At 35.4% G+C, this 18,398-nt stretch overlaps 1 protein-coding gene and 1 pseudogene across 10 annotated transcripts in view; both read left to right on the top strand.

The window, feature by feature from the left end:
• The window catches only part of GRIA4 (glutamate ionotropic receptor AMPA type subunit 4), a 392,195-nt gene that overhangs the window by 90,384 nt on the left and 283,413 nt on the right, over positions 1-18,398 (top strand). The window lies entirely within an intron of this gene.
• Positions 7,898-9,668, top strand: LOC118967693 (60 kDa heat shock protein, mitochondrial pseudogene; annotated as a pseudogene).

The following is an 18,398-nucleotide window of genomic DNA, read 5'->3' as shown; positions in this document are numbered from 1 at the left end:
GGGAGATCTCCCTACACACTTGACTCTGATTGAGAAAGAATTCATGACCAGGTTGAGCAGATACAAGCAAAGAATAGTTTAATAAAGTGAAGTACACACTCAAGGAGGGAGTGTGGGCTTGCTCTAGAGTGAGCAGCAGAGTGGTCTTACAGTTACAGCTTAAGCAAGGGTGACATCAGGTTAGGTGGGGTTTTCTCAGAATAGGGAGGGGATTTTGAGAAGTAGGCTGACACCCTTTGTCTGTAGGTGGTCTTCCTCAGCTCTGTCATGGCTTTAATGGGTGTGATTTTTAGTATACTAATGAGCATATAATGTACTTTGAGGTGATATCAGAGTCAGTGTTGGAACCAGTCAGTCTTGGTAGGTCTGGTATCCATACCCTCCCTCCCCACATCCCAGGAGAACAGTTTACAGGGAATGTTTAGAATATAAATAAGCATCTAACTGAATGTAAACACCAGCCAAAGTCCCCAACTGCCCTCCCTGCTCAAGTCTAGCTATCCACCTACTATAACAGAATCATAAATATAGTTTAATTATATTTGTATTAAATGACTGCAATGAAAAATATTAATAATGTGATATACATTCAATACAGTAATAGTGTAATCTTTACTATTTTAAGCATCCTAATAGTGCCCAAAATGAGATGAATATTTTTAAAGAAATTTAATTTAAAAAGTGGTATCCCTTGATTCCTCTGATGATGTGCATAGAGAAGTCTCAAATTAAGATAGCAAACTTGTGGTTCCAGTTGAGCTCAGGTAGAGTTGGAGGTAATTTTAATTCTCTGCGCCATTCATTGAGACTCAGACTTGATGCTGTTTCCCTAGTAACATGGAACTGCTTTGCAATTAGACACAAAGGTTGACTTTGATCAAATCAATGTGGAAGTAATTGTGGCCTCAAGTACACTGGAATGAAACCAAGGACAACTTTTGGTATATAATCTGCCAGAAACCAGAGAATGTGCATAAACAGTAACCTTAGAAATGAGAGCACAGTCCTCTGTGCATATAATATTGTTATCCGTGATACTTGGTGATGACACAACACTAATTATGATCCACGTGCAGGTGTGGCTGAAAGAACTATTTATAAACAACGGGCCTTTTCACTCGGCACATGCCATGACGATTCTTTGGTTTTGCAGCTGCAACTGCTATTTGCAGAACGTGCTGCTTGCTGGTTAAAGGGCATCCATTTAGATGTGAAATCAGTCCCAAATCTTTGCACAAAAGAGCAACCCAGTTCCTGAGTATGCTGTGTCTGTTTTGTCTGTCTGTGCTGTGATATCCTAACTTCCTACAGCCACCTCATATTGTTTGAGAGTATATACAAAGCTTTCCCCGAGCATTCCTGCCTTCCTTTCTCTACCAATGCTGAAACTTGAGTTATTTTTTCATAGATATCATTTAAACTCAGGGCATTTGTTTTATTTTCATTCCTTTATCCATTTATTGAAGACCTACCATGTCCCTATCACTTTTCATTTAAAGGATAGAGCTGGAAGAAGACAACGTCCTTCCCTGGACCCTGTTTTTGGGTGCTCCAAACTTGTTATTTTATTTTAAAGATAACCTGTCAGTAAGGTTGATGGAATTACTCAGGAAACAAGCTGTGCTCTCTGGGACAAGATCATATCACATGAAAATATCAAGATAACCATAACTTCACGAATTGTCAACCTTCTGTCATTTGGATATGGGTACAACATTGGTGTCATTTGTTACTCCAGTTTTTAATTTGTGATTTTGTTTCCCAATCCATTCTGCCAAAATATTGACATGTTCTACTTTCTACCTTTTTATCTCCTATATTAAGGTTTATGTGCCTTGAAGGCAAGGACTATGCTTACTTATCTTTGTTTCCACTGCTAAATCTTGATGACAGAACTTTACATATATAGAGTAGTTGCAACTCCTTGTTGTTCCATGACTACAGTAGTATGTCCCTGCTTTGATCATGCAGAGATCGCTGGTTTCCCTGCCTCTGGTCTAGTTCCTCTCCAATGCATTTCCCTAACAGAATGCAACATGGTCTTTCTAAACCGCAAATCTATATAGGTTTCTCTTTATCTTCAGAACAAAGTCAAATTCTTCAGCATGGTGTGAAAAGCCATTCACGAATAGGCATCTGCTTTATTTTCCAGCTTCCCGGCTACTCACAATCCCTTTGAGGTCCAGACATTCCTGAGTTACCTGGGAAAGCTGTGCCCTTTTGACTCTGTACTTTGCTAATCTGATTGATTCCTTATACTTGGAAAAAGTTGTCTCCCATTTTTATTGGAATTTATTCCCCCATCTGTTTTCAGTTTGAAGACTACAATATACAGAGTTTTCTTGATCCCCTGAGACTGAATTAGGCATATTCCATCTGTGTGTATTTGTCATGCTCTAATCACCCCCATCATCGGATTTAAAACACATGGTGCTGAAATTATCTACTTATTTTCCTCTTTATCTGCTAGACTACAAGCATTTTTTCTGTGTCCAACACAGTGCTTGGCACACAGTAAATGGCCAACATTATTTGTTGAATGAATACGTTCTGAGCTGCAGTGAAGTGTATTTATATGCACGGAGATGGTATAGGATATGTCTTTATATTGCATCTGTTTAGAAGTCACTTTAGGAAGTTCACAGATCCTTCAAGACAGAGGCTTTAGGATGTGTACATGTGTGGTTTTTTAAAGTAAAGCATTTCTTTATTTCAAAGCAATATATACATTATGTGTTGATCAAGAATTCAATTCCGTTAGTGGAGACTGTGTGTGTGTTCATATGAATATTAAACAAAGTTTATTTAAGGTATTGGCTGGTATTTTCAGCAGGTGTGAGGCAAACATAGTTTTTAACCTCCTTGTATGCAATTAAATAGTGTGGGGAAATCATTGATTAAGATTGCACCTTCACTTAACCTCTTCCACCTGCAAAGTGTTAATTGTTGGTTGTGTGACAGTGCCAGAAAAAGCATAAATTAACATGCATCCCTGATACTAGAAATTTTGAAATCACTTCTCCTAAAAGTAGGTATGTGAGTTAAAACTATAAATTTTTTAACTTATAGGTTTGAAAAGTAAATATTTAATCACAGAAATAATATTTTTTCACCTATATTCTTATATGAATAATTTTTCCAGTCATTGAAGAAAAGTTAGTTTTTTGCTATCTACAACTTCAAAATAAACCACTCTAAGTTCCAACTAATTAAATCTAAAATGAGAAAATTGAAAATAGAATAAAATATCTGGGTTGTTGAGATGGTTCTGGGGCAATGCAAAAAGATGCAGAAGTAAATTGATAAAATATAATTTTAAGATATTTTAAATACACACAAGTACTTGAACAATATGAGGATTAGGGCCACCAACCCCTGTGCCATTGAAAATCCACATATAACTTTGGCTCCCCTTAACCACTTTCATACTAATAGCCTCGTATATAATTAGAAAATAAATAAAATTAAATCATCATAAAGATAAAGATAATAGGAAAACTAAAGAATGGCTGATGGGAAAGGGAATGGAAAGAAATTCATATAATAAAAATATGTTTTTAGTATTAAAAAATTACAGTAATAAGAAATAACATGAAGTATTTTTAGAAATTTTTATTGAGATATAATCGACATATAACATTGTGTATGTTTAGATGTACCATGTGTTGATTTGATAGTTATATATTGCAGTGATTATAATCCTGGCATTACCTAACACTTCCATCATAACTCATAATTATCTTTTCTTTTTTGTGTTGGCAACAACTGAAATACAGTCTCTTAGCAACTTTGAAATTTATATTACAGATTTATTGTCAATAAACACTATTCTGTGCATTTAGATCTCCAGGACTTACCTATCTATCTACCAGTTTTAAGTTTGTACCCTTAAACATCTCCCCAGTTCTGTCACCCTCCAGCCCCTGGTAAACCACCAATCCACTCTGTTTCTATGAGTTTGGCTTTTTTAAGATTCCACATAAAAGTGATACCATACAGTATTTGTCATTCTCCATCTGACTTATCTCACTTAGGATTATGCCCTGAAGGTCCATCCATGTTGTCACAAATGGCAGGCTTTCCTCCTTTGCATGGCTGAATAATACTCCATTATATATATATATATATATATATTTTTACCTTTTATCTGTTGATGCACATTTAAGTTGTTTCCATATCTATCAATTATAAACAATGCCACAAAACATGTGAGTGTAGGTATCTCTTCTATATCTTGTTTTCACTTGCTTTTTATACATACTCAGAAGTGGTATTGCTGAAACCCATGGTGGTTCTATTTTCAATATCTTGAGGGAACTCTATACTGTTTTTCATTTTCCATTTTCCATTACTACCAATTTACATTGCTACCAATAGTGCAAAAGGATTCCCTTTTCTCCAGCTCCTGGCCAACATTTGTAAACTCTTGTCTAATTGATGATAACCATTCTAACAGATGTGAGGTGATATCTCATGGTGGCTTTGATTTGTATTTTCCCAATGATTAGTGGTGTACAGCATCTCTTCATGTACCTGTTAGTTATTTGGATGTCTTTTCTTGAAAAAAAAAATGTTTAATTCTTCTGCCCATTTTTAAATTGGATCATTCGATTTTTTTTTCTTTTAGTTATTGAATTGAATGAGTTCTTCATTTATTTTAGTTATAAGCCCCTTGTCCAATACAGTTTGTGAATATTTTCTTCCATTCTGTAAGTTAACCATTCATTTTATTGCTTGTTTCTCTTGCTAGGCAGAAGTTTTTTAGTCTGATATAGTCCCACTTAACTGATTTTTGCTTTTCTGCTTTTGGTATCTTCTCTAAGAAATCTTTGCCAAGACCAATATCAAGGGACTTCTTGCCTGAATTTTCTTCTAAGAGTTTTATAGTATCAGATCTTGTGTTTATGACTTTAATAACATTTTGAGTAAATTTTTCAGAGTGGCATAAGATAAGGGCCCAATTTCATGTTTCTTCATGTGGTTATTCAGTTTTCCTGACACCATTTGTTGAAGAGACCATGCTTTCTCCACTGAGTGCTCTTGGGTCACATGTCAGATATTAGTTAACCATGAATGAAGGAGTTTATTTCTGGGCTCTGATTCTGTTCCATTTGTCAAGAGTCTATTTTATGGCAATGTCATACTGTTCTAATTACTATAGCTATGTAGTAAAGTGTGAAATCAGGAAGTGTCATGCCTCTACCTTTGTTTTTCTCTCTCACAGTCACTTTGTCTTTTCTGGGTCTTTGGTGGATCTATACAAATTCTAGGATAGTTCTTTCCTATTTCTGTGAAAAGTGTCACAGGAATTTTGATAGGGATTGCATTGAATCTATAGATGGGTTGGGGGTAGCATGGGCATTTTAACAATATTTATTCTTTGGATCTGTGAAGACAGGATATCTTTGTATTTATTTGTGTCTTCTTCGATTTCATACTACATCCAAGTCTTATTTTTCATTGTACAGATCTTTCACTTCATTGGCTAAATTTATTCCTAAGTATGTTTATTGTTTTTGATGTCATTGTGAAGCTTGTTTGCTGTCAGTGTTTATAGTTGTTATTATCAGTGTTTCATCTTTAGTGCAACTGATTTCTCTGTGTTAATTTAATACAAGATACTGATACATTTATACTGATAGCTTGATTGGGGTTCCTTTGTAGGTTACAGTCCTTTAATTCCTGTCTGCTTGTAGAATTCCATGTCTTGGAGAGTTCTTTTTGCATTGAAATAATAGGATGGGTATTAATGCCCTTTGGTATTCTTATCTGCCTCTTTCTGTCCTCCAAGTCACAGAGTTCCCACCTCAGTACTATGGGTGCTGCTGGGAGAAATATGTTTCTCTATCTGTGTCAGTACCACTGGGGTAGCCCAGCAGCCACTCCTCGCTCTCCTATTCTCCTACAGGAGAGGTTGCCACCAACTGATAGTTCAGCCCCATACATTTCAGTCTTGCTTTGGGAGTGGGGGCAGCACTGGTAAAGTTCTTCTTACCATCTCTACTAACAGGAATTAAAGGATTGTAACCTACCATCCAAACTTGTATAATGTGATTGGTTTACATTCTTGATTGAGGTCTACAGTGCACAACACTCTGGGGCAGCCACTGAAGAAATGACACTTTTTCCATACATTCTTAATAATCAATTTATAGCGTAATTAATTATTAAGTTCCAGTCACAGTGCTAAGAAAAAATGTAGGCTCTGTGAAAGCTGATAAAAGGGCACTCAATTTAGGTTCAGGAAAAACATCCTTGCGGTGGTGCCTTTGACCTGTCCTGAAGGTGACTAAGTTTCCACCAGGTGAGGGGCAGTGGGTAAGTACACAAGAGCACTGCAGGCCAAAAGGACAGGATGCAAACACCCCGTAGAAAGAAGACTGGTCAGTGTGGCTAAAGTTCACACAGAAGTGGCTGTGTGGGCTGGAAGATGGGGGACGTGGCAAGCCTAATTAGGAACTAGGTCTTCATCTTAATAAGTGTAGAAGGACTTCGAAAGTAAATGAAGACATTTACATTTTTTGAAAGATCGTGATGGGTCCAGTGTACAGAAAGAGTTGAAAGAGGATAAGTGATGTCAGAGAGTTTCTTAAGTAGATGTGGATGGGTAGAGAAAACCCTTTAATAACTGCAACGAAGATGACTAAATATTTCGGAGTTAACTTAAAAAGGAATGTTGATAAGAAAACTTGATAAGAAAAACTTTAACACATACCTGAAAGACCCAAAAGTAGATTTGAACAAGTGGAAAGACATACCTCTTCCTGTGTTAGACTACTCAACATTACAAAGATGTTAGTTCTCCCCATATCAATTTATAAACTCAACTCAATTCTAATCAAAATACTGGCATGCTCTTTTATGCTGTAAGTTGATAATGAAGTTCATATGGAAAAACAAACATGCAAAAAGAACAGGAAAACACTGCAAATCTATGAGAGGGTATTAGCCCTACAAGATATGAAGGTATAAAGACTAAAGTATCTATAGTTAGTATAATGTGGGTATTGGTACATGAATAGACAATGATAGCAGGGAAACAGAATGGAAAACCCAGAAATAGACCTAAGTACCTAAGGAAATTTATTATATGATAAAGGTTATGTCTTTGTGGCATCACCAGGACAAAGGTGTACTTTTGAATTAATGGATTAATGGTTATAGAACAACCAGATAGCTATATTGAAAAAAATAATATCTGATACATTTCTCCCACCAGAATAAACTCCAATTGGATCAGAATTTTCAATATTAAAAAATGAAATACACAAGAACTAGAAGAAAATAGGGATAAAATTTCTCCCTAGCCTCAGTGTAGAAAAATGCCTCTTATTTTTCAAAGTTCAGATAAAATAAAACATTGATAACTTTGACTACTTGAAAGTTAAAAAAAACAACCTGAACAATAACAAACAATAATACAGACGATTGATAAATTGGGAGAAAATATTTGCAATATATAACACAAAAGGCTAATGCCCCTAATATAAAAAGAACTCTTAAAAGTGAAGAATAAGGGATCAAATTCCCATTGCCAAAAAGAAAAATAAAAAGGCCTGGGTAGACATTCTGACATACACACAGAAAGATTAAAATGACCCTTAAGTATACAGTTTTTTTAAAAGTTCAAACACAATTAGAGAAATACAGGTTATAAAAATGTCATTTCTTCCCTATCAGATGGGCAAAAATTTGAAAGTATGACAACGCATCCTCTTGAAGGCTGTGAGAAAACAGGGACTCTCATATACTGTAACTGTAAAGCAAGCTGGCACAATCCTTATGGTAGGAGATTTGACAACACATAAACAAAGTTGTATATGTGCTTATCTTCTGATCCAGTAATATTGGAAACAAACTAAATGCCCAGACCCAGTAAAGTGGATGAATAAAGAATGATACAGCCCCATAGTACAGTAGTAAGTGTGAAATGAATGAGGAAGACCTCTATGAACCAATATGAAGTAATTTCCAAGATATATTGCAAGTTAAAAAGAAAAGGCACAGTGCATGCAGGTTGCTGAGCCTGGGCCATTGGGAAGCAGATGGAAGCAGCTGCACAGACAGGGCCAAGGTGCAGAGGGAGCAGTAGAAAGAGGGTACCTGGGTTCACTGCTGTGGGTGCCATGCACTTCCTCCCTCATTTTGCTTGATGCCTCCTTGCAGAAATGCTTCTATGACTTGCAGCCTGCAGCAGCTGAGGCCAGGGTTCAGGGCACTGGTTCCTCAGCTCACTCAGGCTTATGCCAAAGATGTCAAATTTGGCACAGATGCCTGAGCCTTAATGCTTCAAGGTGTAGTAGACTTTTTAACTAATGCCAGAGTCATTACTAGGGAGGAGCTTTAGGAAGAACAGTGATTGTGAAGTTCTGAGGTTAGCAAAAGATGCTTTGACCATTGCATAGTCAATTGACTTAAAGGATCAATATATAAATGCTGGGGCTATATTTGTTCAAGATATTGCCAATGATATAAATGAAAAAGGCTGCCAATTAACCACACTGTACTGTACTGGTGTATTATATTGTCAAAGATGGCTTAGAAATCAGCAAAAGTGCTAATCCAGTGGAAAATAGGAGAGGTACAATGTTAGCTATAGATGTTATAATTGCTGAACTGAAGTAGCGGTGTAAACCTGTGCCAGACCCCAAAGAAAATGCTCAGGTTGATGATTTCTGCAAATGAACAAACAAATTAACATTATCATTTCTGGTGCATTGAAAAAGACTAGAAGATGTGATTAATGGAAAAACTGAATGATGAACTAGAAATTACTAAAGTTAAAGTTCAATTAAGGTTATATTTTTACATACTTTGTAAACATCAAAAGGGTAGAAATGTGAATTTCTGGAGGCCTATGTTCTATTGAGTGAAAAGAAAATGTCCAGTGTCTAGTCCATTATACCTGCTCTTGAAATTGTCATTATCAGCCCTTGGTAATAATTGCTGAAGATGTTACTAGAGAAGCTCTAAATACACTCATTTTGAATAAGCTAAAAGTTGGTCTTCAAATTATAGCAAAGCTCCAGGCTCTGGTTCCAATAAATAAAAACTCACTTAAGGACATAGCTATTGCTACCGGCGGTTCAGTGTTTGGAGAAGAGATGTTGACCCTAAATCTTGATGGTGCTCAGCCTCGTGTCTTAGGAAGAGTTGGACAGGTCACTGTGACCAAAAATGAAGCCATGCCTTTGAAAGGAAAAGATAACAGGTTCAAATTGAAAAACATGCTGAAGAAATTAGTGAGCAGTTAGGTATCATAACTAGTGAATATGGAAAGAAAAAATTGAATGGACAACTAGTGAAACTTTCAGATGGAGTGGCTTTGCTGAAGGTTAGTGGGACAAGTGGTGCTGAAGTGAATGAAAGAGAGTCATAGATGCCCTCCGTGCTGCATGAGCTGCTCTTCAAGAAGGCATTGCTCTGGGTGGGCGTTATGTACTGTTTCAGTGCACCCCACTCTAGACTCACTAATACCAGCTAGCGAAAATAAAAAATTGATATAAAAATTATTAAAAGGACACCCAAAATTCTTACAGTGATCATGGCTAAGAATGTAGATGTTGAAGGATTATTGATAGTAGAGAAAATTATGCTAATGTCTTCAGAAGTTTGATGTTTTGCTATGAGAGTTTATTAATATAATGGAGAAAAGAATCATTGATTCAACTAAGGTTGTAAGAACTGGTCTAGTGGATGTTAAAGAGAAGGATGCTTGAATGGGTCAAATGGGTGAAATCAGAGTTAATATGTTCTAATAACAGTGCTTCACCATTATTAATGACTATGAGAGGAGGCAATGTTTCTCACTAAAAATTTCAGAGAAGTCAGTTGAAGAAAATGAAGAAAAAACTAGCTGTTTAAGAAATTCACTGTTAGCATAAGCTACTAGTTTCAATTGGCAATATATAATGGCATACCACTATCATTGTGCATGCCTACACATAATTTGTTTTGTATTTTTTAATAAGAAGTCATTTTTACATTCATGGGGGAAATGAAATCTAAAAATGTATCTATAGCATCCTATCCTTCATAGAAGAGAAAAAAAGAGGAATGAGAAAATACAGATTTATCCACTAAATGTGGATCTTCAAAAAAAAATCAGAAGAATAAGCTAGAAACTACTGAGATTGCTTACCAACATAACATATGTAGGAATCGAAATGAAATGTGAAAGAAATAAAATTTCTCTGAGTATACTTTTCTGTATAGCACTGTCTTTTGGGACATACCTCAAAACACAAATATATAAAACTAACCAGGATGTAGAGAACCCGAAATGGATTTCAAAAGTAATATATTTAGCTATGTTACAAACAAATGATATAATCATACTGAAGGAGGTAGAAAAGAAAATAATTAACTTAAATAATTTTGATAATATCTTATAGCACAAATACATACTACACACAAATATTGTACTGTAGTTTATAAACAAATTTAATAGAAATTCTGAAATACTTTATGTATATACTAGGATTGAGCAAGTAAGTAAATATAAACATGTATGTATGTGTGTGTGTGTCCAAACATGTATTTCCTAACTCTGTCCACTGAGAACATCCCAGCAGCAATGAACATACCCGGCATCCAGACCTTAATTTCTAAATAGGAAAATTCAGATTAGGAAGCATTCTGAAAAGGGTGAGAGGAGACAGGGAGGAGATAGGGAGGGAAAGAAATGAGAAAAGAAGGAAGTAGAACAAAAGGGAGGGAGGGAAGAAAAAAGGGGTAACTACTGTAGGTGGTTTGGGTTCAGATACTGACAGTGGAGTTAAGAGAGGTGGAAGGAAAGGAAGACACCCATATTTGTGGGCTGTGTAACAGGTGGATGGTCTTGCCACTTACTAACTATGGTACATTGGGGGAGATAAAGTCTTAGTGAGTATTACCCATTACATTGCAAAGACTCTCAGTTCATTAATACTGCCGTCCTATACATGTGCAATATCTTTACTGATGATTTCTATTTCATTTTATTTTTTTATTATTTATCCAGTTGTATCCATGGGGAAACTAGTTTTTGACAGACAAATCTCACGCTACTAGGCCAGCTCACCTCGGAACACTTGCCTTACGAGACCTGGACCAACGCATGAGGAGTCCAGTTCACCTTGCTTTATTTTATTCTTTGTAGTAAAAGGAAATATTTTTTTTCATTTTCATTGACATGTTCTTCGTAGCTTTAGTGATCTGGAGGAAGCAGTAGTGGCCTTGTTATGTCGTGGACAAGATGTCTAAAGTAAGTGTGGCCTCAAAGTATATCAAAAAATTCTTTGTCTGTGAGTCCACCACCTCAGAAAATTTTTTATTTGAAATACACAAATGCAAAAAGAATGTAGTACAAGATAAAAATCCTCCAAGAGATACATTTTGAAATGATTAAACTTTCTAAATCAGCAAATATCTCGTGGGCTTACAAAAAATCTCTTCTAATCAGTTTTTATTGGTTTTATTTTTGTACAACAAAAGGCACAGTCATGGCAAAGATATATCATTGCAGAATGTAAAACAGAAATATTGTTTTATTCTAGTGAAAATGATTTTGCTGAAGTCTGATTCTCAATTTTGGTCCATAAGTTATGAAGAAGTCCGTCTGCATTTTGCTTAACAAAATTTACATTTAATTATAATGTCATTGTGCTGGATAATTAAAACCAAGCTCACAATGTCAACTTTAGTTAGATTACTTTTGTATTTTATGCACAAATGCAATATTCATGAGTATCTCTCCTGTTATACTATGCTAAAATGTCTAGAGAAAGACACTAGGACTTGGACCAGCTAGACCTGGGTTCAAATTACGGGGCTGCCAGTTAGCCAATAACAGGTCTGTGAACCTTCAGTGTAGGCACATACATAAGCCTCATTTTCCTCCTGGATAAAATGGAGTAAAGGACTCACCTCACAGGCTTTGTGCAGAATTAAGTGAAATGTTGCAATATTTGGTACTGTACCCAGTATATGTGAATTTTTAAAAACAGCAAACGAGATTAAATTTAGCTGAAAATGAACATATAAATGGGTTATATTTTCATTTCTCTTTACCATTGTTCTCAAGGAAACAAAAACTAAGTAATCTATACTGAGATACCAGAATTATTTATGATAAAACATTTGGCTGTGTTTTTAAGCAAATATCTATTTATTTCAAGGTCATCAACCCCAGTACAGTGAATCATGGGTAAAACAGACAGAATAATTGTAAAAGTATGCACAATATATCTCTCACTTGTGGAACTCAAATTTATTCACCTAATTTGGTTCAAATCTATGTTCCAAAAGTAAAATTATGAAAGGAGAAGAAATTATTCCTTCATGTGATGCAACATATTTGTGTTTTAGTTTGTCTGAACTTTTGCTTATATTGAACTGGATTTATATGGATTCCATCTATACACTCCCATTGGGGAAATCACTTGAAAGTGAGCAAAATAATAGCCACTCAAAATAATAGTAAATAATAAAATACTCTTCTTTAACTCAGAGTACTGTCTCTATGAGAATGACTTTAAGAAGAAATTACATGGATGGTAACATAGGAAAGTGGAGAGAGGTGATTTCAGTGAAATAAACATTGATTAAACATATCCCATGTCCCAGATATTAAAGGCGATTTCATTGCTACAACATTTTGAAGATGTGACACCTGTCCTTAAAGGTTTGGGATCAGAAAAACCTCGAGTCTCACTGCCATTTTGGTTTGGCAATTTACCAAAGCTATGACAGTGGGCAAGTCATGAAAACCTCTCTGCTGTTTACCCTCTGACAGTGCAGATACCAAAACATCTACCCTTCAAAGTTGTAATAATTAAATGTAAAATACTATGAAAATAATTGGCAGAAAATAAATGTCAGTGTTACTTTCCCTTTTCCATTATCACAGTTTGTTGGAGAAGCCAGTTTTAAAATACAGATTTGAAGAATTGTTACTATGAGATATTAGAAAAATGGGTTCGGTTTACTCTTATTTACAAAGAAAGTAAATCTGACCAAATGAATACACATTTTGGTGTATGCACCTTTATGGCCAACATCTCATAACAAGAATTGGAAAGGAGGATGCATTTTTTTCCTCTGTGATAAAGAACTCGTGTATCTAACTCACATTAAGCCATCCAAAGTAGAGTATCTAGATAAAAAAGAATTTTCAGACAATCAAGATATATAAAAGAGAAGTTTAAAGGTCTGTAGCTATATCCTTATTCATGCTTTGCTAGACTTTAATAATTTTTAAATCTTATTTAGATCATTCTAAATAAAATGAAAATACCATAGAAATGGAAAAAGCATAATAATGAAAAAGTTCACTCACATACATGAAAATTACACTTCATATTAACTTCACAATAAAAACTTTATCCCAACACTTCACCCAATTGTATTTTTGTCCCCAATTTTAAAATGACATTACTTGCTCCTTTTACCTCAGTAAATCCTTTCACATAGGTTTTTTGGTTTGTTCACATTCAAAGCTTTGAGAGAGTTATCTATTAATAAATCATGGCAGTCCAGTTTTAAAAGTACATCTGGCTTCAAGCCATTTCGCATAACCAATAAATGCTCAAAAAGTTGAAAATAGTGTAGAAAATAATTTTTTAAAAGAACACTGGAAAAATGTTTTCATAAGGAGAAACCATATATTAAACTTAAGTATATTTTTAAAAGTCTTTTTAGTGTAAACTAAATCTAACCTTTTTTTATTATTAAGTTACTTACAATAAAATGCACAAATGTTGCTTTGCAGGTTGATGAATTTTGATGTGTATATATAAAATACATGAATATGTTTTAGAAATGTAAATATTACTCAATACATTTTTTTTGGCTGGAAACTTCTTTATTCTGCCTTCATTTTCTTTTTGTTATCATTAATATACAATCACATGAGTAACACTGTGGTTACTAGATTTCACCATTTTCAAGTCCCCACCACATACCCCATTACAATCACTGTCCATCAGCATAGTAAGATGCAATGGAATCACTACTAGCCTTCTCTGTGCTATACTGCCTTCCCCATGCCCCCCCCTACGTCATGTATGCTAATCATAATGCCCCTTATTCCCCTTATCACTCCCTTCCCACCCACCCTCCCCAGTCCCTTTCCCTTTGGCAATTGTTAGTCCATTCTTGGGTTCTGTGAATCTGCTGCTGTTTTGTTCCTTCAGTTTTTGCTTTGTTCTTATGCTCCATAGATGAGTGAAATCATTTGGTACTTGTCTTTCTCCGCCTGGCTTATTTCACTGAGCATAATACCCTCTAGCTCCATCCATGTTGTTGCAAATGGTAGGATATGTTTTCTTCTTACAGCTGAATAATACTCCATTGCATATATGTACCACATCTTCTTTATCCATTCATCTACTAATGGGCACTTAGGTTGCTTCCATTTCATAGCTATTGTAAATAGTGCTGTAATAAACATAGGGGTGCATTTCTCTTTTTGAGACTGGACTCCTGCATTCTTAGGGTAAATTCCTAGGAGTGGAATTCCTGGGTCAAATGGTATTTCTATTTTTAGTTTTTTGAGGAACCTCCATACTGCTTTCCACAATGGTTGAACTAGTTTACATTCCACCAGCAGTGTAGGAGGGTTCCCCTTTTTCCTCATCCTCACCAGCATTTGTTGTTCCTAGTCTTTTCTGTGTTGGTCATCCTAACTGGTGTGAGGAGATATCTCACTGTGGTTTTAATTTGCATTTCCCTGATAATTAGCGATGTGGAACATCTTTTTATGTGCCTGTTGGCCATCTGAATTTCTTCTTTGGAAAAGTATCTGTTCATATCCTCCATCCATTTTTTTAATTGGATTATTTGCTTTTGGGGTGTTGAGGCATGTGAGTTATTTATATATTTTGGATGCTAACTCCCTGTTAGATATGTCACTTATAAATATATTCTCCCATACTGTAGGATGCCTTTTTGTTCTGTTGATGGTGTTGTTTGCTATACATAAGCTTTTTAGTATGATGTACTCCCTTTTGTTCATTTTTGCTTTTCTTTCCCTTGCCCAAGGACATGCATTCAGGAAAAAGTTGCTCATGTTTATATTCAAGAGATTTTTGCCTATGTTTTCTTCTAAGAGTTTTATGGTTCCCTGACTTACATTCAGGTCTTTGATCCATTTTGAGTTTATTTTTGTGTATAGGGTTAGACAATAATACAGTTTCATTCTCTTGTATACAGCTGTCCAGTTTTGCCAACACCAGTTGTTGAAGAGACTGTCCTTTCCCAATTGTACATCCATGGCTCCTTTATTGTATATTAATTAACCATATATGCTTGGGTTTATATCTGGGCTCTCTAGTCTGTTCTATTGGTCTGTGAGTCTGTTCTTGTTCCAGTACCAAATTATCCTGATTACTGTGGCTTTGTAGTAGAGCTTAAAGTCGGGAAGTATAATCCCCCCAGCTTTATTCTTCCTTCTCATGATTGCTTTGGCTATTTGGGGTCTTTTGTGATTCCATATGACTTTTAGAACTATTTGCTCTAGTTTGTTGAAGAATGCTATTGGTATTTTGATAGGGATTACATTGAATCTGTAGATTGCTTTAAGCAAGATGACCATTTTGACAGACCATATTAATTCTTCTTATCCATGAGCATGGGATGTGTTTCCATTTATTGGTATTTTCTTTAATTTTTCTCATGAGTGTCTTGTAGTTTTCAGACTATAGGTCTTTCACTTCCTGGTTTAGATTTCTATGTATTTTATTCTTTTTGAGGCAGTTGTGAATGGAATTGTTTTTCTGGTTTCTATTTCTGCTAGTTCATTGTGAGTGTATAGGAGTGCAACAGATTTCTGTGTATTAATTTTGTAGCCTGCAACCTTGCTGAATTCAGATATTACATATAGTAGTTTTGGAGTGGATTCTTTAAGGTTTTTTATGTACAATATGTCATCTTCAAACAGGAACATTTTAATTTCTTCCTTACCAATCTGGATGCCCTTTATTTCCTTCTGCTGTCTGATTGCTGTGGTGATGACCTGCAGAACTATGTTGAATAAAAGTGTAGAGAGTGGGCATCCTTGTCTTTTTCCCAATCTAAAGGAAAGACCTTCAGCTTCTTGCTGTTAAATATGATGTTGGCTGTGGGTTTGTCATATATGGCCTTTATTATGTTGAGGTACTTGCCCTCTATACCCATTTTGTTGAGAGTTTTTTATCATGAATGGATGTTGAATTTTGTCAAATGCTTTTTGGCATCCATAGATATGATCACGTGTTTTTTTTTCCTTTTTTTTCATGTGGTGGATGATGTTGATGGATCTTCTAGTATTGTATCATCCTTGCATCCCTCAAATAAATCCTACTTGATCATAATGGATGATCTTTTTGATGTTTCTGAATTCGGTTTGCTAATATTTTGTTGAGTATTTTTGCATCTATGTTCATCAGGGATATTGGTCTGTAATTTTCTTTTTTTGTGGTGTCTTTGCCTGGTTTTGGTATTAGTGATGCTGGCCTTGTAGAATGAGCTTGGGAGTATTCCCTCCTCTTCTACTCTTTGGAAAACTTTAAGGAGGATGGGTATTAGGTCTTCACTGCATGTTTGATAAATTTCAGCAGTGAAACCATCTGGTCCAGGTGATTTGTTCTTAGGTAGTTTTTGGATTACCATTTCAATTTCCTTGCTGGTAATTGGTCTATTCAGATTTTCTTTTTCTTCCTGGGTCAGCCTTGGAAGGCTGTATTTTTCTAGAAAGTTTTCCATTTCTTGTAGATTGTCCAGTTTGTTAGCATATAATTTTTCATAGTATTCACCCATAATTCTTTGTAATTTTGTGGTGTCCGTAATTTTTCCTTTCTCATTTTTGATTCTGTTTATGTGTGTAGATCCTCTTTTTTTCTTGATACATCTGGCTAGGACTTTATCTATTTTGTTTACTTTCTCAAAGAACCAGCTCTTGGTTTCATTGATTTTTTTCTATTGTTTTATTCTTCTCAATTTTATTTATTTTTTCTCTGACCTTATTATGTTCCTTGTTCTACTGACTTTGGGTCACATTTGTTCTTCTTTTCCTAGTTTCATTAATTGTGAGTGTAGACTGTTCATTTGGGATTGTTCTTCTTTCCTGAGCTAGGCTTGTATTGCAATATACCTCCTTCTTAGCATGACCTTTGCTGCATCGCACAGATTTTGTGGTGTTGCAACTCCTAATTTTTTCTCCCTATTAGTTTCATGAAGTATCTTTTTCCTTCCATTTATTTTCAGTCTGTATATGTCTTTGGGTTTAAAGTGAGTCTCTTGTAGGCAGCATATAGATGGGTCTTCTTTTTTTATCCATTCAGTGTCTCTATGTCTTTTGATCGGTGCATTCAGACCATTTACATTTAGGGTGTTTATTGATAGATATGTACTTATTGCCATGGCAGGCTTTAGATTCGTGGTTACCAAAGGTTCAGGGGTAATTCCCTTAGTATCTAACAGTCTAATTTAACTCACTTAGTATGCTATTACAAACACACCCTAAAGGTTTTTCGTTTTCTCCTTTTTCTTTCTCCTCTATTCTTTATATATAAGGTAACAGATTATGTACTCTTTGTCTATCCCTTGATTGACTTTGGGGGTTCGTTGATTTGATTTTGCATGTGCTTAGTAATTAACTGTTCTACTTTATTTGCTGTGGTTTTATTCCCCTGGTGACAGCTATTGAGCCTTAGGAATACTTCCATCTAGAGCAGTCCCTTTAAAATACACTGTAGAGGTGCTTTGTGGGAGGTAAATTCCCTCAACTTTTGCTTATCTGGGAATTGTTCAATCCCTCCTTCAAATTTAAATTAGAATGTTTCCAGATAGAGTATTCTTGGTTCAAGGCCCTTCTATCTCATTGCATTAAATATATCATGCCACTCCCTTCTAGTCTGTCAGGTTTCTGTTAAGAAGACTGATGATAGCATGATGGGTTTTCCTTTGTATGTGATCTTTTTTCTCTCTCTAGCTGCTTTTAAAAGTCTGTCCTTATCCTTGATCTTTCCCATTTCAATTATTATACGTCTTGGGGTTGTTGTCCTTCATCCCTTGTTTTGGGAGATATGTGCACTTCCATGGCCTGAGATACTATCTCCTTCCCCAGATTGGGGATATTTTCAGCAATTACCTCCTCAAAGGCACTTTCTACCCCTTTTACTCTCTCTTCTTCTTCTGGTACCCCTATAATGCAAATATTGTTCCATTTGGATTGGTCACAGTTCTCTCAATATTCTTTCATTCTTAGAGATCCTTTTTTCTCTCTGTACCTCAGCTTCTTTGTATTCCTCTTCTTTAATTTCTATTCCATTTACTGTCTCTTCTACTACATCTAATCTGCTTTTAAATCCCTCCATTGTATATTTCATTTCAGATATGGAATATCTTTATGATTGAATCTCCATCCTAAATTCATCCCT

This window comes from Manis javanica, chromosome 6 (assembly GCF_040802235.1).
Source record: "Manis javanica isolate MJ-LG chromosome 6, MJ_LKY, whole genome shotgun sequence".
Taxonomy (NCBI): domain Eukaryota; kingdom Metazoa; phylum Chordata; class Mammalia; order Pholidota; family Manidae; genus Manis; species Manis javanica.
This window is presented reverse-complemented; position numbering and strand designations above follow the sequence as displayed.